Genomic DNA, 22,828 nt, shown 5'->3' with positions numbered 1-22,828 from the left:
TCAGGAGGCTGTGAGTTCAATCCTAGGTAGAGGCAGATATTTCTCTCTCTGGGAACAATGTGAATATATCTACTGAACAAAGGTCCTGTCAAGCCTGTAGTTATATTCCTTTTAGGATCTTTGGCCTGCCACACACTCTCTCTTTCTTTACTATGCTGCTCATTAGTGGGGAATTGGGAGGGGGGAATAGTAAGGAGGAGAATGTGTTTGTTTTCAAAATAAAAAAATCCTTTCTAGAAATCAAGGTCATTCTTTGTCTCTCACCTTTGCATCTGATTGGAACTAGATGGGTGGAAATGCCAGTGTGGCAGAGGAAGATTGGACCATGTGATGAACTTGTGGGTGTGGGGACAAGATCATGAACTTTCAACTGGGTGGAAACCCAGGAAGCTTTCAGATTCGGGTTTCCACAGATGTACCAACATGTCTGTCTTATTAAATTGGAACTTTGATGAAAGTTATGTCTTGAACTTTGATTTAATTCTGGATGATATTTGGAACGATGATATACGGAGCTCCGCATTGGCAACAGGAAGGGCATCTGGCCATTAAACACTCTGCTAGCTCCAATCAGTTGCACAGATTCCACCCCACAAGGGATTATGGGGTCGTTAAATGATGATGATGATGTGTTAAAAAAAAATAAAGAGAACTCCTTACCTCCTCCTGCCCCATGCTTCCTTCCCTCCAAGCTGTGGTTTAGGTAGAAGTGAAGACTTTCTATCCTCATTTTGGCTTAATAAATGTAGCCATTACTTCAAATAAAATGGAGTTCATTGACAGGTGACTAAGTCTATAGTTTACCTTCTAGGCAACTCTTTGATGAACATTGTTGCATTTTTAATGATACTTCCTATTATTTAATTATGCAATCTTCTTTCGGCAGTCTGCTTAGAAGGCATCTTCTAATAAGAATTCCTATATGAATTCAAGTCTCCAACACAAATTTGTATCCTAGCAGTCAACACAACACCAAAAAAGTACATGTTTATTAGTGACTGGAAGTAAAATAGCTTTAAAAAAACCCATGAAAATTTGCCCTTCATGAAGAAATAAAGCAGAAGACAAACTAATAGTGTTGTACTAACCTAAATAAACTTAATAAAAAATACAATGCTTTCAGCAAATGTATTCCTCCAAGAACCTAAAGGCCAACTCTATATGTCGATATCAGTGATGGACAAATATAAAAATAAAACATATTGTAAACTCTGCAAACAAAGATGGGGAAGTTTTATTCTGTCTGCAAAATAAAAAGACCTGGTGTTGAATGTGGCTTAGATTACACATCCTGCCAAATTACCCTTAAGCTAAAGAAAGCAAATAAAATCATCAGGCTGACAAAACAATTTGGCAGTATTCCATATGATTATTTGATAAAGGATTAAAAATAGATTTAATAGGTTAGATTTGATAAATAGAAAGCCTGAATAATTCCAGACTGAAATTTACAACACCATTAAATATGAAGTAAATTAAAAACGAAACCTGAAATCCAAAACAAAAAAAATTGAAATGGCTGATAAGTTGAAAATAGCCAAAAAAAGGAGAAAAGCAAAGGGTAATAGAATTAGAAATTTTTTTGCCCAATCGAACATTGCCTTTCTTCAGGATTTTTGTTAACTTCCCAGCCTGGCTTACATGTTGGATTTCTTGGAGGGATCAAATCATTAGCAAGGTCCATCCCAAAGGTGGGTTGCTCCCGGTTCAGCCCAGTTTGGCCAAACCAGTAGTGGTGATTTGGCCTGGGTTGCAGAACCTTGGTCAAAGTGCGCGTGAAGCGAACCGGTACCAACTGGTACAGGAACCCACCCCTGGTCCATCCCTATTTAGTTTCTGAGTTTCTACCTGGTGCCAGCCATGGTGGCACGGTGGCTAGAATGTAGTGTTGCAGGCAAACTCTGCCCACAGCCAGGAGATTGATCTTGACAGTGCTCAAGGTTGACTCAGCCTTCCATCTTTCCAAGGTTGATAAAATGAGGACCCAGATTGTTGGGGCAATATGCTGACTCTGCAAACTGCTTAGAGAGGATTGTAAAGCACTACAAAGAGGTATAAAAGTCCAAGTGCTATTTTCAAAGAAAAAGAATAGACAGAATTATAGTTATGCTGCAGAAAATTAAGGGACTCAGACTTTGGAATCAAAATAAATGGCTTTATTGGTATCAAGGTTCAGAGCAAGATAGGCAAGACAGCCATTTGAACATCTGAACAACAACTTATAGAAAAGACAGTTCTTATATATCATTCAAAAGCAGAAGAACACAGGAATGTAACATGTTCCTGTTACTAAATATCTTGCCTAAGCTTTCCAGTAACTTTCTGTGGCTAGCTTGTACTCTTGACACATATGTGTGTACTTGTGGTTTGGCTTTTTGACATTTCCTATTCTTGTACACATTTTAAAAGCAAGTCTTTATTCCTTCTTTCTGTCATGTCTTACCCTTATATTTTATACAATACAATACAATAGCAGAGTTGGAAGGGACCTTGGAGGTCTTCTAGTCCAACCCCCTGTCTAGGCAGGAAACCCTATACCGTTTCAGACAAATGGCTATCCAACATTTTGATTCACTGTATGTCCTGCCTTAGTTAAATTGTGAGAAGAAACTGAGAATAATAATCAAGTAGAAATGACAAGAGCTTTACCTTAAAAAATTACAGAAATCTAGAGAAGCTCTTACACAAAGTTTACCACAGTAAAAGACAGAGAAATCAAAGATCAACTGGAGAAAGAAGACATGAAGAAGAGATGGTGCAAATGTGCAAAAGAGCTATAAAAATGTCCCCAAGTCCAAGCCCAGTTTGAAAGATCACTGTACTACAGCTCGACATTTTGGAAAATGAAGGTAATGGTCCCTAGCAAATATTGCTACATCAAAGCTACAATGGTTGATAAAGTACCTGCAGAACCACCTTACAAGATGATGTACAGTAGTTAAAAATGATGGCTATTGTTTTTAATCAGGAATGGAAACCACAGTTTCATATATACGGATAACATATCACGAGACATACTGGACTAAAAAAACCAGAAATTGGAATTAAAATTACAAAGAGATCTATCAACTATTTCTGGTGATATTATTTTGATGGCTGGAAGGAAACAAGGTTTTAGGAACTTCTTGTTGAAAGTGAAAGAACACACACACACACACACATACACACACTTTTATTCAGTTGCCTGGACAAGTCTTAACAAGGTTTTTAGCAATAGCAATCACACTTAGACTTATATACCACTTCAGAGTGATTTTACAGCCCTCTCTAAGTGGTTTACAGAGTCAGCATATTGCCCCCAACAATTTTGGGTCCTCATTTTATCCATCTTGGAAGGCTGAGTGAACCTTGAGCCTGGTGAGATTCGAGCTGCTGAACTGCTGGGAGCCATCAGTCAGCAGAAGTAGCCTGCAATACTGCACTCTAACTGTGCCACAGCAGCTCCTTTGATAAGTGATTTGCAACTAGGTTGGCATGCTTTTTTGTGATATGATAAAAGTAAGGCACATGGCTATTTTCAAAGACAATATGTAAGGAATGGATTATTAACAATATGGGAAAGAATAAAAGAGAAACATTATTTAGAAATGCAAATGTGGCTTTCAACAATGGAAGCATTGACACATCCAAATAGTAGTATGAAAAATATTATTAGATATAAAGATATCTTAACAGAAAGGGGGAAACTAAAACAAGAATTAGAAAAACAAGGGATTGATATAGAATGGTTTTCACAATTGCAAATTCAATCAAGATATAAAAAAAATAAAAGGGAGTACAGTTTTAACTTGGAAAGTTCAGAATTGGATAAGATACGTATGGGAACGAAGAAAGAATAATCAAGAAACTATATACCCATCTATTAAGAACTAAGTTAGAAGAAGAAGTGGTTAAAGATACAATGTGAACTTGGGTAAAGAACTTTGGCCACATGATTGAGCTAGAAAAGTGGCAACAACTACGGGAAAGGAACTATAAATTAACCATGTCAACTGCTTACAAACAAAATTTATACAAAATGTTTTATAGATGGCACATGTCACCGGAAAAACTAGTGAAGATGTTTAAAGACAAGTCAACGAAATGTTGGAAATGTCAACAATCAACAGGTTCTTATTACCATATGTGGTGGACATGTGCAGAAGCAAGGAAATATTGGACTAAAATAAGAGTATGGCTAGAGAAAATGTTACAACAAGAAATAGAATTTAGAGCAGAGATATTTTTACTAGGTATTATTCCAGAGAAAGTTAAGAAAGAGGATACTTATTTGATTATACATGTAACTACAGCAGCAAGAATTGTATTTGCCCAAAATTGGAAATTAAATAAGTTACCAACAAATGAAGAGATAATAAAAAAGATACTAGATTGTGCAGAGACGAACAGGTTGACACTGAAAATAAAGGATAAAGAGGAATCGGAGTACTCTGTCAATGACTACTTCAGCTTCAACCGCAATAATACACAGGCAAACAATAGATACAAACTAAAGGGAAACCGCTCCAAACTCAACTGCAGAAAATAGTCAATGCCTGGAATGCACTACCTGACTCTGTTGTTACATCATCAAACCCTCGTAACTTTAATCTTAAACTGTCTAACATGGACTTCATCTCTTTCCTAAGAGGTCTGCAGGGGGCATGCATAAGCACACCAGTGTGCCTACCATCCCTGTCCTATTGCTCCCATTTATTCTTGCCATTTCTGGTGTCCATGTTTATACTTATACCTGTTCTCTCATACATGAAAACACTATGTTGTCTTCTAAAAACTGATTTTGATAATGCATAAGCTGTTTTTGCATAAACAAAAAAGACAGGGTGCCATTGTTAGTTCTTTTAATCAATTATTATTGAAAAATGCATCTCCCTCATGCCAATCCTGTTTCTATTTAGTAACATTTATATTCTGACCCAGTGCTGTGGACACCCACCGCTGCGGATGGGAAGATGATTAAAAGTGTACTCTTGGGTCTTTGAGAACAACACAAATGCTATGAATACATCAGTTGGGCTAATGTGAATCAGACAGTACCAAACTGCATAAACCCCCAAGCCAACAAGTGAAATCAAAATATTCTGCTGGTTTGAAAGATGCAATGGATCATAATGAGTTCAATCTGACAGGGGTTTTTAGCACATTTTTGCTTGCCCTTTCCTTTCCTCTCCTCTTCACCAATCCCTCCTCCCCTTTTCAAAAATTGGATTCTAGCACGTTTGGATTATGGGTGTAGAAAAATTCTGGACCATGATGAGATATGCAGACATGCACAGCTTAACAATGGGGTGGAAAATAACAACCATGCACGGAACCACATGTGCCCAAAAGCAACAGAAAAAGAGACATCAAGTCTGTGGGGTATCTCTACCATTGCTGAGGTCTCTCTGCTTCTCCTGTTCTCCAGGTGATCAGGACTTGCACTTTCCCAAATTAAGATGAAGAGGCTTGTTGCAATGATGGAATGCAGAGGAAAAAAAGAGATGGTCCAGAAAGCAAGTGAGTCAAGCCTTACAATTATGTGTGGACCTCATCATAAATGCAAACAAGGGAAAGTGTGCCAAAATATACCAACCTCAAGTCACTGGTCTTTGAGTTTTTATTTAAACTTCCTCTTCCTACTCTGCCTGTTTTCCTTATTTCCCTGGATCGATCATTTAATTTTCTGTGTCACCGTGGCCTTGATCATTCAAAACCAGCTGAAGTGCCTCTGCACTTTTAGCTCAGAATTAAGTGTCTCCATCAGAGAAGTGCTATTGCCTTTTAAATAAATCTATTTCCTAGCATGCAAACAGTAGGATGCTGTTCACTGTGTTATGGCATTGATTAGGGCATTTTTGTGTGTCATTGTTGACTTCTGAGAGTTTATTTTTAAATAGCATCACACATCCACATCAATTTAGATGTCTGAAATCTGTGTGTGCAATTTGGGTATCCCTTTCTGTTAATTTTTATTTATGTATATTAAACAAATTTGTATAGCTGCACAACTTATACATAAGTGACTATGGATGGTTTACAAAAGTTTCCCGGCTGACTATTCTGCAGTTATTCAGAGAGCAAGAATTCAGTGACATATTTATATTCCAGTAGGAAAAAAAGATGACCCCAAACTGAGAATACTTGTGGTTGCCTCATCATTCATTCATTCATTCATTCATTCATTCATTCATTCATTCATTCATTCATTCATTCATTCATTCATTCAATTTCTACAGCTGCCCATATCAAACAGGTGACTCTGATTGATTTAAAAATATTTATTTACATATTCTATCATTATGGGAAAAACACCTATTTAAAAATGATCTAATCCAAAGCATTTTGTGTTTGGCATGCATCTTTAAGTTTCATAAGAGCCAGAGCCAGACATACATGCCAGCAGAGGCTCGGTATGTTTCCAACTAGCTATGAAAAAAGAAGAAAATGGTCAGGTTCCTTCTTAACTACAAAATATGAGACCAGGTGTTACTCTTCTTCTATTGCTCTTTGCTGTAGGTAGGTAGGTACAAAGGAAGGAAGGAAGGAAGGAAGGAAGGAAGGAAAAAGAAATAACAAACAAAAGAAAAAAGAAGGAAAAAGGAAAAGAAGGAAGGAAGGAAGGAAGGAAGGAAGGAAGGAAGGAAGGAAGGAAGGAAGGAAGGAGAAAAACTAGAGCAAGTGAAAGTACCTTGAATGGGCTAATGTTAAGAGACACAGCTACAGTGTAATTTTTCTGTTACCTTTTACTGAATGAGTAGCTTTCACTTAGAGTGGGAGCTATCATATACAAGCAGATACTAAGTCATTCTGGGCTTGTAAATAAAAAATAACACCTTGAATTGCATAAGAAATGTTACTCTTAATTGCATTGTTTTGTTGTGGTATCATGAGCCAGTCTTGATTCTTGGCAACAACACGGCAACTTATCTGGCAGACTTCTGTTATACATGTGTAATACAAGCATGCCATCTTTCTGGGGGCAGAGTATTGTGTGGGCTGAGAAGAATAAAAAGATAAGGTGGCACCATTAATAAGGCTGGCTTTGATGTGGGCAGCATACAGACTAAGAGGTGCTGAGTAAAAGATCAATTTTAGAAAAGGAAGAACGGTGATGAATAACTAGAACACAGACTTGATAACACTGTTTGATTTACGAGCACAGGATGAATATCAACACAACACTGAAATCAGTCCTCTCACCCACACATAGACACACACACATGGAACCACAAAGCAAATAGAGGCTTTCTTTCTAGAAACTTTTCAGTTATTTTAACTGCAAGGCTTTTTATAGAATTACTCACTGGACAATTTGGAAAGTAATTGAAAAGCTAGTAATCTTGACACACAATAAAATAAAATCCATTTGTTACTAACGAAAACATTACCCATCCTAAAGATACATATGAAGTTGTAAAGCTTTTATGGGGTGAAGTGTTACATAAAATAAGAACGGAGAAGAAGGAGAAAAGTTAAAAAGTAGGATTTCCGCCATAGATTTTGCCATTTAAAATTAACACAATTAGCAAAATTGTTGAGATATACAAGGCATTGTCAGTTATATAAGGTAGATAATAATTGGTGAGGAATAAGGAAGTGGGCATTTACAACCTATCTTTGGGCTTCCCAAACTCAGATATCCCGAACTCATTATACTATAATCTATAATGTGCAAACCATAACCACAATGCAGTATAGTTCAACTTAGTGCAATGTGTGAATCCAGCCATTCTCAGTTATAAGAATTAGTAAGTGTGGCTAATATCGGAATCCTCCCTGTGACATAAATTGTGATTTAGCTATGAGGTCCATTTTAGTGCCAGGATAGTATAAATGCTGCCATCTATTTTTTTACGTTACATTTTACATCTATTTGTTACATGCAATGCTTCTCTCTTACAGTTTTCATTTGAGTGGAGCATGATTTTTTATTTATTCTGGATTATAATGCCATGCATGTTTTATTACAATTAGGAATATAACCCATTGGAAGTGCTGATGTTGGCAAGCAAATGAATTAGATCAAGTCAATCAATTCAAATTGATTCATTTTTAATTTTGTTTTTGCGTCACTAAATCTGCCAATTTAAAAGAATCTGTTAAGGAAAGATGTAACCACTGCAGAATATTTTTTGGCTGGAAGCTGAAACAGCTGTCTGAATATTCTTAGACTTTCCAAGGATATATGTAACAGTCCATGGTGCTGGGTTAAGCACCAAGGTATCTTATTACCACAATATGTTAGCTAATCCCTCTAAATTCCTGGTCAGTCGGAGGTATTAAGCACAGATAGGAAGGAAGTTAGGATGACTCCTCTGGCTTTTTCAAATTCCCTTGATTTTTTTTTTTTTAGACTGCAGGCTATTGAACTCTCTTAGCACTTGATAATAAACCAGGCAAGACTTTTGCTTTTCTCCTCAGCTTGGGGAGTTCATTAGTCATCTTTTTACATTCCACTCAGCTCAGTGCTGCATTCGATTATTCAGAATATATATTGTATCATAGGCCCCTGTAACCTATGCTCTAGCACCGTGATGGCGAACCTATGGCTCACATATCAAAGGTGGCACACATAGCATTCTCTGTGGGCACAGACACTATCCCCAGCTGCTCTTCTAGTTTCCAACATTCATGCTGGTCTTTTCAGCACCAGAAAACGGCTTGAAAACAGCCAAAAACCAGGCCATTTTTGGGGTTGTTTCCGGGCCTTTCCCAGGCCATTTCCTCCGCTGTTTTCCGGCCATTTTCCGGCCATTTTTCAGGCTGTTTTGGGGACCCCAAAATGCCCTAAGAATAGGCCTGGCCAGCTGGTCTTCGGGTTTCTGGTGCCCCGGCACACACACATGCACGCACGTGCATGCACTTTCCGGTTTGGGCACTTGGTGCTGAAAAGGTTTGCCATCACTGCTCTAGCATGATCTTCTAGATCAAAAAACCTCTCTAACACTGTAGCATGGTGGAAGCTGGCTACAACAACTATTTGGCTTTCAAATGAGTACATTACCCCAACTCATATTCAAACAGATAATGGGTGTCATAGAGAGCTATTTCACTTCCATGTCCAAATCATCATGCAGGGATGGTGTGGCAAACCAGTTTCCTAACACAATTCTGAATTCATTTTCATATGAGCCACGGTGGCGCAGTGGTTAGAGTGTAGTACTGCAGGCTACTTCTGCTGACTGCTAGCTGCCTGTAGTTTGGCAGCTCATATCTCACCAGGCTCAAGGTTGACTCAGCCTTCCAACTTCCAAAGTGGGTAAAATGAGGACCCAAATTGTTGGGGGCAATATGATAACTCTATAAAGCGCATAGAGAAGGCTGTAAAAGCACTATAAAGCAGTATATACTGTAAGTCTATTGCTATATTCAGCTTCATCCAGTCTGCATGCAAACTCAAGAAGAATAGTAAGAGCTTATTTATCAGAGCTATTTTCCTAGTGCGTACTAATTTTCAGCATCCAGTCCTCTCTGTACCTGTCATCATCAGCCTTTCAGGCGTGTCCTACCCTCGGTCACTCGTGAGCACCAGTGGTGGGATTCAGCCAGTTCACACCACTTTGGGAGAACCACTTATTAAGTTTCTGAGCAGTTTGGTGAACTGGTTGTTGGAAGAAATCATTAGAGCAGAGAACCGGTTGTTAAATTGAATCCCACCTCTGATCAGCACTCTCCATGCTCCTCTCTCTAAATGCCTGGACATGATGACCCATAAATCCTATAATTTCTAAATGCCATTGCCAGCTATGGTGGTTAAGATTGTTGCATGCTATTGCTGTAAAAGATAAGAATCCTGCTGGACCAGACAAACTTGAAAGGTGTATGTGTTGGCCCATCTGTAACCTCCACTTATCCATTAACCCATCACAACATGGGTAAGTGGCAATGGCTATAGACAGTTGTGGACAACTCTAAATCAGCCTTACAGTTATAAGCCTCTTTATGGAGAAAGTAAGCAAACTGTTCTGACCTAGGCTTCCCCAAAAAGCATGAGGCAGAGTCCTGGTCCCAACAAAATCCCCTTTATTAAACAAATGTGAATTCCTCTCATTCACATTCAGCAAAGGCCTGGTAAACAGTCTTTCAAAGGAATATTTATGACTACAGACCTTATCTATCTTGGGAAGCTGCCATGTAACTATTTTGAAAATGAGGTGCTATGCAAAGAAAGACTGGGCACAGAGTCTCTGAGATTCACCGACAGATCTTCACACTCCTGAAATGAATCTAACAACTGACCGAACAAAGCCCACTCCCCTTTTTCTCCTCTTTTATTTCCTATGGGAGGGGCCAATCATCTTCAACCTGTGACTTTACTCCCAAATCTACCCTGATTTCTCAGTTGTTCTTTTCTTCTGGCAGCTCTGCGCACACTGGGAACAGGCTCTAGCTGTTCCTCTGCCTCACTGCTGTCTAGCTCCATAGGCACCTGATCACTGCCAGACGGCCTTGGCCCTGTTTCTGCCTCCAATGCAAAGGCCTTGTCCGAGTCTTCCCCAGCCTCCAGGACTGGCCCATGCTCCTACCCAACTTCCTCACTGTCTGACTCTGCTGTCAGCTCTGCTGGCTGCCGGCGGGCCACAATACAAACCAACCAACCAGTCCCTAATGCGTTCCTCACACTGTCTCCTTACCTTAGTCCCATACTCTTCTTTTACTGTGATTGGTGGCTTTTCTATAGTCAAAAGATCACCAATTCTCATTAGCCTGGCACACTGACAAATTAGCCATCAGTAAAACCATAGATATAAACAATACCTGCGTACTATGCAAAAGCAACTATCAACAAGCCAAAAGGGGAACAAAAAGACCAAAACACATCCCCACCAGAAACCAGCACCCAGGTGAGCATAGATGAAGTTCAAGATTAACATCAGACCAACAATATCCATACTCAAGGAACTGCTAAGCAAGATAATAGCAAAGAGCCCAACCAAAGAATCTCTAAGACCATTCCTACCAACACTGACAGGGCAAGACACTAGAACAGGGGTGTCAAACTCACGTTGTCATGGCGACATCATGTGACATATGGGGACTCCTTTCCCCTTCGCTACAATGGGTGTTGGGTGGCCCGTGTGTGATTGGCCTGTGGAGTTTGACAACCCTACACTAGAATATGCAGAAAACTGAAAGCAAACCTCATTCCTTACCAGCACTGATGAGGTTACCTAGTTTGAGTAATGAAACCTCAGTAAGAAAACAACCAAGCTCAGAAAACACAAAGGACCCCTCATGTCAATCCTGAGCCGCAAATATTTTCCTTTGCTTCCATTAGTGTTACCTGTAAAATTAAATGTACAAAAATGGCATTTGAAACCAGCCAATAAACAAGCCATTATGGTTAATGTATTATGTGAGCTCCTTCCTTGCTCTGTTGCATGAATTATGTCATAGGTTTGATTCAGCAGTGGGATTCACTTACTTTCCCTACTGGTTTGCAAATGTGAGCATGTGTGCCCCACATCTGTGCATGCGCCCCACCTTCTGTACATGTACAGAAGGTCACCCGAGCCGGAGAGAACCGGCTGAATACCCCCTCTGGTTTGATTCACACAGACTTGTAAACCTTTATATGTTGGGTTGGGTTGGAATTATTTTTCTTTAAATTGCTATGGTTTATAAAACAAATCATGGTTAAAGCAAAACTGACTGGCTCATGCACTCTGTAAGTTGACAAGCGAGATGAAAGGCCAATAAAACTCTTTGAGTTTTGCCAAAGAGCCTGTATTTCATCTCGTCTGTCTAGGAAACAGATGTTGCTATTCCTTTCAAACGTTTCGTTTGTTCATTTTGACATATCCATTTTAATGCCGAATGAATTTCTACATTTCAAATTTTAAAATAATGTTTAAACTGCTTGACAAGGAGAGTTGTGATAAAACGCTCATCGGAATCAAACAGTGATCCAGGAATGCTTGCAAACTTCCTTCCTATAAAGTTGACTTGGTCAACTCATCAAGGCTGGAGAAACGCTTTCTTCTTTTAACTGTGTTTTAAAAGCTTCGTTTGAAAGAACAAAACTCTCCATCATTGTTGCTGCTGGCCTTGCAGCCAGCAAATTGAGTCTTTACAAGTAATTGCACAGCATTGTACATAAACAATGACCAATGGGAGTTTTCCTTTGGATGGTTTAAAGACGTATTTTACATGGTTGACTAGGATGCTTCTTCTTTGCTGCCAATAAAACGCATTTAAAAGTCTCCAAAGAATCACCATGCCATTAATTTATCTATTTGATGGGTTAATATGCAGCAAGAAAAGCTTTGGGTCAGAGTTAATCTCTTCCTGTATGTGATGCTGGAAACAGCAACTTGGCTCAAGTTTTTATCTATTTAAATATGATGGAGGACTTACAGTGATAGAAAATATCAATATGTCTGTTTAGAAAAAGAATTAAGGTGTTGGCTTACAACTTGGTGGCTGAGTTTCAATTTCCTATCCAACTACAAAATATTTCTTAGTTCCATCTTCTATTTAAGTGGTTATGGAAGTAAAATTAGGGGGAGATCCCACATAATCTGAGCTGAGAAATTGTCCCAGAGAAAGGACAATTTCTATTTCAGTGCAATTAGGAGATGCATATTTTATGCTGTAAGCAGAATTGACAATCAAGCTTAATAAAATATACCATTGTGAAAATCAATAAAAATTAAGAGAATTTTTCATTGGCAGAATTGATAGACCAAGAGTAGATTTAATAATCCTTCCTTGGATGTTTTTTCTCTCTTTTTTCCTAGGGACTAAAATCAAATGACCCATCATTCATTTTGAACCAAATTTGACCTAGGTTGTCCTTGATTCACTTGCTATGCCAGACAATAATGAATAAAATATCTCTATTTCTCATTCTGACTCTTTACACACTGTGCAGATTGCCAGCAAATCATTAATTGGCTTCTTAGATGCTTCCTGCTATAGCATTTGCGGTCTGCACATGCAATCCAGATGTGCAATTTCTTCATTTTGACTTTCTCACTTTTTAAAAAAAGATATCGAATACCTCCACATTATATTATGTTACCGCAAATCACCAAAAATGGATGAATGTTGACACTTATATACAAATGCAGATAATCCTAGGAGAATTTCAGGAATGCCTGAAAAGAGGAAAATTCTCTTTCACTACAGGGGCTCAATAGCTGCATTTATGTGTCTGTTAACTTTCACAAGGTTTGCTTTTGATTGTCAGTATTTACAAGCAGCCTTGATCATCCCTACATTAACATGCCTTGTAGTACATGTATACATTGGATTACTTCCCTAATGAATAGTCTCAAATCAGCTCGGAGCACAAACTAATTCAGAGCACATTTGCTATGTAGGTAAATTCGCTCTGATGGGAGGCAATAATTTGTTTGCAGCAACTCCTGAGCCTCTTAATGAGCAGGAATGCTACTTAAGATTTTTTGCAGCATCGAAGCCTATTGCCAGACTGAGAATATGAGAACTGAAGCCTGAGATCTCTGAAAACTCCCAGGTTTGGGAAGGCTGGTGTTACTGCTATACAGGTAGTCTTTGATCTGGTAGCTATCTTTTACATTTGGGCCAGTGGTGCGGTCCTACTGGTTCAAACTGGTTTGGCTGAACTGGTAGTGGTTTGGCGGCCTGGATCACTGGAACCAGCAGTGACCCAGGCCTGCTACACCCCTGAACCGGTTCTCCAGGCGCTGCCATAGGCGCCACCATCTTGCTTTTTGCTTCTGTGTATGCGCAGAACAAATTTTATTGTACTGTGCATGCGTGCATTGCGCGCATCAAGCGCGCACCGGGCGTTCCCACTAGAGAACCAGCAGTAGTGACTGCCAACCGGCAATAGTGACTGCCGGAACCCACCCCTGATTTGAACCTTCAGGCCTGCCACATTTTCTACTGTGGGAAACTGGGAGGGGGGATTCTACAGAGTATGGGTGATATATAGTCAAAATAACATTCTTTCTCAGAAAGGCAAGGTCATCTTGCCCTGCAGTTGCATTGAGGTGACTTGGAGTCATCTCCAGTTTTGGATGGTGCCTGATTGGAGCATGTGATGGACCCGTGGGTGCTGGGCAGGGACGTGGACTTTGGTTTGGTTGGGAAAACCTGGAAGCTTTCAGATTTGGGTTTTCCCAGATGTGCCAATATGACATCTCTAATAAAATGTAACTTTGAAGAAACTCAAGCCTCGGAGTCTTCTTTCGTTGGGGGTGTTACTTGGAACTCTGACACTTACGACCACAACTGGGAACAGAATTTTCCAAAGCAAAGCAGTTGTTAAGTGAGTTGCACCTGATTTTTTTTGCCAGCGTTGTTAAGTAAAGTGCATTATGCAGTTGTTAAATGAATCCAGCTTCCCCTATTGACTTTGCCTGTCAGGAGCCCTCTGGGAAATTTACAAGACATTTGTTAGGTGAATTTGGCCCCATTTTATTACCTTTCTTGCCACGGTTGTTAAGTGAATCACTGCAGTTGTTAAGTTGGTAACTGCAAATAGTGATCACATGACTCAGAGTGCTGCAACCATCATAAATACATGCCGGTTGCCTGGATGTTGATCACATGATCATGGGGATGCTGCAATGGTCATAAGTGTGAGTATTGGTCATAAGGCACTTTTTTCCAGTGCTGTGGTAATTTTGAAAAGTCGCTAAGTGAATGGTTGTAAGTCAAAGACTCCCTGTACATTCCCCATAGGACATAAAAGACCCGTCTTTGATCATCTGGAGTTCTAAGGCTATAATCAAAACCCAAATGATGAAGTTGACTCTTCGGAAGGAGAAATACGGGTAGTGCTCGACTTACAATCACAATTGAGCCCAAAATTTCTGTTGCTAAGCAAGAATTTGGCCCCATTTTATTACCTTTCTTGCCACGGTTGTTAAGTGAATCACTGCAGTTGTTAAGTTGGTAACTCGGTTGTTAAGTGACTCTGGCTTCCCCATTGCTTGTCAGAAGGTCGCAAAGGGGGGGAATCACATGACCCTAAGACACTGCAATTGTCATAAATATGAGTCAATTGCCAAGCACCTGAATTTTGATCATGTGATTGTAGGGACGCCGCAATAGTCCTAAGTGTGAAAACTGGTCATAAGTCATTTTTTTCCAGCGCTGTTGTAACGTCAAACAGTCATTAAATGAACTGTTGTAAGTTGAGGACTACCTGTAGTTCCCCTCACAATATTTGTTGAAAACAGTCAAGCCCTGCAGAGCTCTGTATCCAATCCTATATGGAGCACTCAGAACTGCTAGTGAAGAAAAACAATGAAGAAGCTCAATCAGCAGCAGTGGAGTTTGCCAAAGGGACCCTATCGGAGGTGGTATTCAGATGGTTTGGACCGGATTGGCCAAGCTGGCAGTAGAAATAACGGGTGGCCCTGCCTACCTGCCCACTCGCCCAGGCTCTATGCCATCCTATTTAGGCATGTTTTCAAGCTGAGCACATGCATGCAAGTCACAATGCGATCAAAGTGCATGTGCAGAAAGCCGAGTGCATGTGTAGATAGGGCGCGCTCACATTTGCGAAACAGTAGGGAAAGTAAGTGAATACCACCCCTGGACCCTGTAGGAAGTTATCACCCAGCCCTCTCCCAGAAACATGAAGTATCCTAGGAAATATTGAAAAGGCAGAATATTTCGCTGGATGTGAAAAGAAAGAAACATGTTTTAAAAGACAGAATAGCTGCCTGTAGCTTCCTGCCCATCCACACTTTGTCAGTGGGCCATTAAGAAGGCCAAGCTAGTCCACTTTACATAATAAAGACTTCAGCTCCAGGGGGGATGGGATTAAGGAACTTTACCCAACTCACCACATGGCATCTGAGAACTCAACCAAACCTGGATTCAAAACACAGCCTAGAGAGTAGCCCCTGTATGGCCCCATGGGAGTCTGACAACCAATCAGAATACATTTCTTACACAGGAACAGGAAACAGAGAGGTGGGACTGAATAGGTTATAAAAAGCCTAGCAAGCCCCTCCCTCAGCCCTTCTCTTCTTCTCCACCAACATTGAAGTATGTGATCACCTTTTCTGTTCAGGGCTCAAGCCATGTGGTCCTGTCCACCAATAAACCATCTTTCCAAGCAGCCTCCATGTCTCCAGTGTCTTTTTCCCCACTTTTTCCCCGAACCGAGAAGGACATTTCTTTCATCAACCCTATTACAAAAAGGATGGCAAACACACAAAAACTGCATTTGTGTCCAAGCTTTGGCAGATAAGCTCATTCTAGGCCTAGCCTTGAAGAATCCCTTGCAAGGTCAGGGGGAATCTGGCGATAATGGAGCTCATTTCAAACCAAGGAGCTCCATCAGCCAAGTGGAAACATGTTAAAGGCTGTTGGTTTCAGTGATGAATTAATCTAGGGAGTCAAGCTACGAAATTTCTCTTCGCTCACCTGCAAATCAGCTCATTGGAATCAATCAAACTTTTCTTCTGAATAGGCCTCTGCAAGGTTGCTGAGTAAATCTCCCTGACTGGAATCACTAGGATCCCCAAAAGCTTAATTTCAGGCCTCATTGCAAGGAAAGAGGTGCCTGAATAAATAATAAAAATGACACATTATCTTCTTTTATGGACACATATTATATGGGAATGACAGCAGAGCGATGCTCTGCATTATAAAAGCTACAGCCTTATTGTTTAATTTTAAGTGGGAAGCATATGCCTGGAGTTTAAAATCCACCGCTTTCAACAAATGTTGAAATGCCATAGATATCCAGGGGAAACATCCTTTAGTGCTGGATGCATCAGCCCTTCTCTGCGTTTTCTCTTCTTTTGCTGTTTGACCCTTTTTCTAAAGCATAATGTGGAAATATGGGTTATAGAGTTGCTTCTGATGGAAACCAGAACACTCTTGGTTTCCTTAAAAAATTATTGCTGGGCTGTGGCCTTAGTTACCGAAGGATAATGTTTCCTGAAATGGACGTTTGAATTGTTTCATGCCGTTCCCTGATCTTTTTGCGGATTCATATTCCACACGGTCCACGATACACATCCATCCTGTAACTCAATCCTGGTTTTCCCTTTGATTCCAGAGTTAAAATCCTGGGATCGATCTATCTAAAATGTTCACGTGGCAGTAATTCATTTGGCCTAGTTCTGGGCTACTGCACTGAAATATTCATATTGTCAGGATTATTAAGAAAAAGCTAGTCAACAGCAGAGTTTATGGAAGAAGGGAGGCAACTGTAATTATAAAAACATTCACATCCCATATTTTAAAATATATGGGAAGCACTTATAGGTGGTGTTCATTTATCATGTTCAACCATAATGTGTACTGCTTGTTTGGGGCTTAGAGTAATGAGAGAGCTCAGCTGCTATGCCTTGCATTATGTATAAACTGGGTCATTATGGTTTTGCAATAAACCCTAATTAAAAATGTTCTGGTTTAGTGTTTTTAAACTTAATTATACTTAATTATATTTGATTATATTGTATTTATTATATGAAGACAAAGACATCAAAATATGTTGGCTTTGGTACACAGAAACTGTAATCTCTCTCTCTCTCTCTCTCTCTCTCTCTCTCTCTCTCTCTCTCTCTCTCTCTCTCTCTCTCTCCCTCCCTCCCTCCCTCCCTCCCTCCTTCCCTCCCTCCCTCCCTCCCTCCCTCCCTCTCTCTCCCCTCTTATCTATTCTTGAAATATGAAAGGAAGGACCGTCACTTCAGAGAGGCGGAAGGATGTCCACAAGATATGGTCAAAATAAATCAAGATAGTGACTGTACAGATGGCTGTTTATTTTTCATATGCATTGCAAGCATCGCACCTCCGTCCTTATTTGTGTTGACTATACCCTGAAGACATTCCTGGTCAAGGCCAAATCTTGGTGATTTCATCGACATGTCCTTATAATCATCATGGCAAAACTACAAGTAACTGTTAACTTCTTAGATTTTTTTTTTAAGCCTTTCCTATCCAGCCTACCATCTGGATTTTCTGGTGATCTTCAGCCTACCTATTAGACCCAGCTCAGTTTAGGTTTTTCAAGATCAGTCAAGACAATCACACTTGGCCAATAAAGAATATTCAATATTCTATTAAGCAATGGCTTATTTTTCTTTTTCCTTGCCATTCAGTCAAGTTCACTTTCTCATTTGTCTCTCCTTTCCCTGAAAAGCCTTCTTCTCTCAGTCTTTAGGTCATCATTCTAAAATCATTCACTCCCTGATAGTGGGGCTTGGATTTTCTCTCCACTGTAAAGTTTCCTTCCTTCCTTCCTTCCTTCCTTCCTTCCTTCCCTCCTTCCCTCCTTCCCTCCCTCCCTTCCTCTAATGTGTAATCTGCTTTGGTTATATTGCAATGTAGTATTCTTGAACAGTAATTACTTTTTTTGAATGTATAATGTTGTACTTGAGCTGGTCCTAAACCTTAATCCTGGCAAATGACCTGTCTAGGTTTCTAAAATATATCCCACTGGTTCTGAAGATTGCCCAACCTGGCCCCACAATTGGGATAACAGCTCAATAACTCCAAATTATACTCCCTATCTTCTACTTCAAGATTTGAAATGCGTTTTCTCTCTCTTCCCCAAAGGTGGTGAGGCTGGAGTTTGTGTCAAAGGGAGCCATACCTCACTTGTGAAAGTGGTTTGAAGATATCTGCAACATGTCTGCTGCATTATGTCTGACAGGATATGTACAGGTAATCCTCGGCTTGCAACCATTCATTTAGTGTCTGTTTGAAGTTACAATGGCACTGAAAAAATGACATGACTGTTCTTCACACTTATGACTGTTGCAGCATCCCTGTGATCACAGTAAAACGTTGTGGTTGTAATGTTGTCTTCTACTCTTCTAAAGAGAGTCGGAAATTGCTACCTGTTTCTTTCCTTTTCCCTCTTCATACCATATTTTCCCCCTTTTTCCTCCCCCTCCTCCTAGCTTTCTATTTTTTTTAGTTATACTCATATACCGCTTCATAGGTCCTTCAGCCCTCTCTAAGCAGTTTACAGAGTCAGCATATCGCCCCCACAGTCTGGGTCCTCATTTCACCCACCTCGGAAGGATGGAAGGCTGAGTCAACCTTGAGCCGGTGAGATTTGAACCGCTGAACTGCAGATAACAGTCAGCTGAAGTGGCCTGCAGTACTGCACCCTAACCACTGCGCCACCTCGGCTCTTACTATTACTTTATTGAATTTTTCTTTGTATTTTATATTTTGATAAACCAATAAAAAGTTTGACTGAAAAACAAGTGGAACAAGAAAGGTCGTAAAGTCGAGTAAAAATCACTTAACAACTGTCACTTAACAAATGGAAATGTTGGGCTCGTTTGTGATCATAAGGTGAGGACTTGCTGCATTCTGTGTCTGAGCTAATAGCTCCTACAAGCTGCAAACAGAACAGTGCCTCAATTAAGAAAGCTTGCTGTTCCCAGCCTACCATTCTTTTCTTTTCTTCAGCAGGCTGTTTTGGGATGAGCACACAGGGTGGCCTAATTTTGTCAGATATGATGACCCTGGAAACTTGGGCCAAGCTAGATAGGATTTGAAAGGTTAAAATCAGGGATGACCTGCAACAGGCATATGCACACCAAGGACATAAGTCTTTTATGCTTTGGGTCTAAGGAATATAAATAGAGATGTAATCTCTTTTATAGCTTTGTAACTTATGGCTTTGATCAAAGTGGAGAAAATGATTTACTGGCAACATTTGCCTTTTGTTATATATGGCAATGCTTTGTGGGTAGAAGCAGAAACTCGAGGATTGATAATATCTTCCAGAACCTTTTTGTGACTGTTGCTAGTTCAAATTAGATGTGAGCTAGTATTACTTAGGGCTGCTTCAGTTACTACATTTATTTTACGATGTTCTGGGTATAGAATACAGTTATTTCGAGTCCTGCACATTTTTTGGGGGAAAGATCATCATTTTTGCTACTGAAGCTCTAAACAAACGTTTACACCGCACACTGTTTGATGATTGCTGCACACCCAAGGCCACGATCTCTTGATTGTGAAAACATGGCTGTAATGGCAGATTTTCCAGTGAATGATCCCCTGAAATGTCTCCATTTATTTTCTTTGTAAAGAAGGGAATGAGAAAGGAACCAGAGGTGGGTTCCTACTGGTTCGACTGAACCGGTAGTGGTTTGCTGGCCTGGGTCGCCGGAACCGGCAGTGACCCAGGCCTGACACGCAGTGGTGGGTTTCAATTTTTTTTAGAACTTCTTCTGTAGGTGTGGTCTGCTTTGTGGGAGTGGCTTGCCAACCATGTGACTGGGTGGGAGTTGCTTGCCGGCTATGTGACTGGCAGGGCCAACTTGTAAAATGTGGTGAAACTCACTTAACAACACTCTTGCTTAGCAACCAAAATGTTGGCTCAGAAACTCTGGCATTTGAAGCACGCAAGTCTTAAAGCTGTCAAGTTACAAGATCCTTGCATCCCTAACCCTTTAGAAAAATACCCCCCCAGGGGTGTTCAAACTTGACAGCTTTAAGACTTGTGGACTTCAACTCCTAGAATTCCTCCTCTCACTCTTCATCTTGATGATGTGCAGAAGGGCGGGGGGAGGGAGCTGGAACCGGTTCTAGCAGCACTGTAGATTTGTGGAACCTCTTCTTTAGAAGAGGTTAGAACTGGCAGGAACCCACCCCTGCTGCCACACCTCTGAACTGGTTCCCCGGTTGGCATGGCAGGTTTTTTTTTTCATTTTTTAATGTTCTGCACATATGCAGACCTATTTATGGGCAACTGTGCACATACACAGAGTGTGCATTTGGTGCATGCGCAGATGAAGGGAGTGTGTACACATAAAATTGCTCATGCACCAAACTGCAACCCACCATTATTCAGTGCAACCTAACAATACTTTCCTTTGGTTGGGCAAGAAGTGATTTAATTTTCCTACTGAATCTTCCCATCTAGAAAAGAGGGACAAAAGATAGATCTCGGGATCTTTGGGTAAACTGCTGGATATTTTCCAGGATTTATGAGTCATTGTTTAAGAAACAAAGAAAGCCTTCCCTATACAATAAAATAATCCCGACTCAAATTTATGATGCTTTCAGTGTCTTGGGATCAGGTGATTACCTTTTGCAGCCTTCTGACAGCTAATTCAGTGGGGGAGCCAGATTCATTTAACAACCATGAATCAGAATCTGTGCAATAGCAACACAAGTTTCTTGCAGATAAGATGTCTACAAGCCTTGAGGAGATTCCATATACTGTAGTAATGGCACTTAGACTTATATACTGCTTTACAACCCTCTCTAAGCAGTTTACAGAGTCAGCATATTGCCCCCAACAATCTGGGTTCCCATTTACTGACCTCAGAAGGATGGAAGGCTGAATTGACCTTGAGCCTGGTGAGAATTGAACTGACAAACTGCAGGCAGCCCGAGAGGCAGTAGAAATAGGTTGCACTACTGCACTCTAACCACTGTGCCACCACAGCTCCTATACGTTGATAAGAACTGAGTAAAGCTATGCAGCTCCATTGGAAAGTGTTCCCAGGTTCATCCAATCCATAGAATCATAGAGTTGGAAGGGAGCTGAGATGTCCTGAAGTCCACCCTTCAGGACATTACAGGATTTATGATCTCCACTTGATGATTAATCAGATTCTGCTTCAAAACCTTCAGGAGAAGAAATCACTCCATGCGGTAACCTATCAAGAAGTTCTTCCTAATGCCTGATCTGCATCTACATCCTTGAATTTCAACCCATCAGTTCAAGTCTTACCCTCTGGAGCAAGTGAGAATAAGTCTGAATCCTCTATAATGTGACAGATATTTATTAGTTTGCATGTCTCCTTTCCACCTATTCTGTAAGCTAACTGTATCTGGAAGCTTTTTAACCAATTCTTACAGGTATTCTAGACCTTCCACCATCTTTGTAGGCTTTCTCAGGACTTGCTCCTGTTTATCAATGCTTTTGTAAACTGAGGTATGCAGAATTGGACATAATGCTCGAAGTGAGTCCTAAACAAAGAAGAATGGAGTGGAATAATTACCGCCTATGATTTGGACTCTATACTCCTCTTAACCCTCCACAAGATGTCATTGGTCTTCTTTTCAGCGGCATTACATTGATGGGACATGTTGAGTTTGTGATCTACTACTGCATGTAATCCTCAACTTACAATCACAACTGAGCCCAACATTTCTGTTGCTAAGTGAGACCTTTGTTAAGTGAGTTTTACCACATTTTACGACATAACTTGCCACATTTATGAAGTGAATCTCTGCAGTTGTTAAATTAGTAACATGGTTGCTAAGTGACTCTAAGGCAATCTCTGCCGCTACCGTTGTCAGGTGCGTCTGTGCAGAACTCCCCGGTGTGGCACAGTTCCAGGATGGTGGAAAGCTAAGGCAATCTCTGCCGCCACCACCGTTGTTGCCTGGCGCATCTGCACATGAGAACTCCCCAGGAAGGGCTCCAAACATGCCCGCATAGTTTTCAAAATTGTCCCTGTGAAACAGTGGTGGGATTCAGCCAGTTCGCACCACTTCGAGAAAACCAGTTGTTAACTTACTGAGCAGTATGATGAACTGGTTGTTGGAAGAAATCATTAGGGCAGAGAACCAGTTGTTAAATTATTTGAATCCCACCACTTCTGTGAAAGATTTGCAAAGACCCGATGCTGAGGAAAATTAAATATTTGCAAGCCTAATCAGGTATTTGCACCTCAAAATTTGTAAGGACATTCTTTACATTGATTTGTAACAAGAAACACAAGCCCTTAGTGTTCCATGTGGAGAAAGAGTTCGAATGTCAGCTTAGAGCTGTGGTGCAGTATTGCAGGCTAACTTACCACTCACTCTAGGAGTTCGATTCCTAGTGGCTCAAGGTTGATTCAGCCTTCCATCCTTCCGACATCCATAAAATAGGGATCCAGATTGTTGTGGGCAATATGCTGACTCTGTA

General features: G+C 40.4%; 1 protein-coding gene across 2 annotated transcripts in view; it reads left to right on the top strand.

The window, feature by feature from the left end:
• The first annotated feature begins 17,673 nt into the window (after positions 1-17,673).
• SLC25A26 (solute carrier family 25 member 26) overlaps positions 17,674-22,828 on the top strand; it is a 241,107-nt gene continuing 235,952 nt past the window's right edge. The window contains exons 1-2 of one of the 2 annotated variants that reach the window (XM_032210169.1): positions 17,674-17,834; positions 18,496-18,603. The gene's annotated coding sequence lies outside the window, so the exon portion shown is untranslated. Of the gene's footprint in view, positions 17,835-18,484; positions 18,604-22,828 lie in introns of those variants that run through there. The other variant, XM_032210171.1, reaches the window with a different exon arrangement.

This window comes from Thamnophis elegans, chromosome 2, assembly GCF_009769535.1.
Source record: "Thamnophis elegans isolate rThaEle1 chromosome 2, rThaEle1.pri, whole genome shotgun sequence".
Lineage (NCBI taxonomy): Eukaryota > Metazoa > Chordata > Lepidosauria > Squamata > Colubridae > Thamnophis > Thamnophis elegans.
Note: the sequence above shows the minus strand (reverse complement) of the source record. Positions and strands in the feature narration are given on the sequence as shown.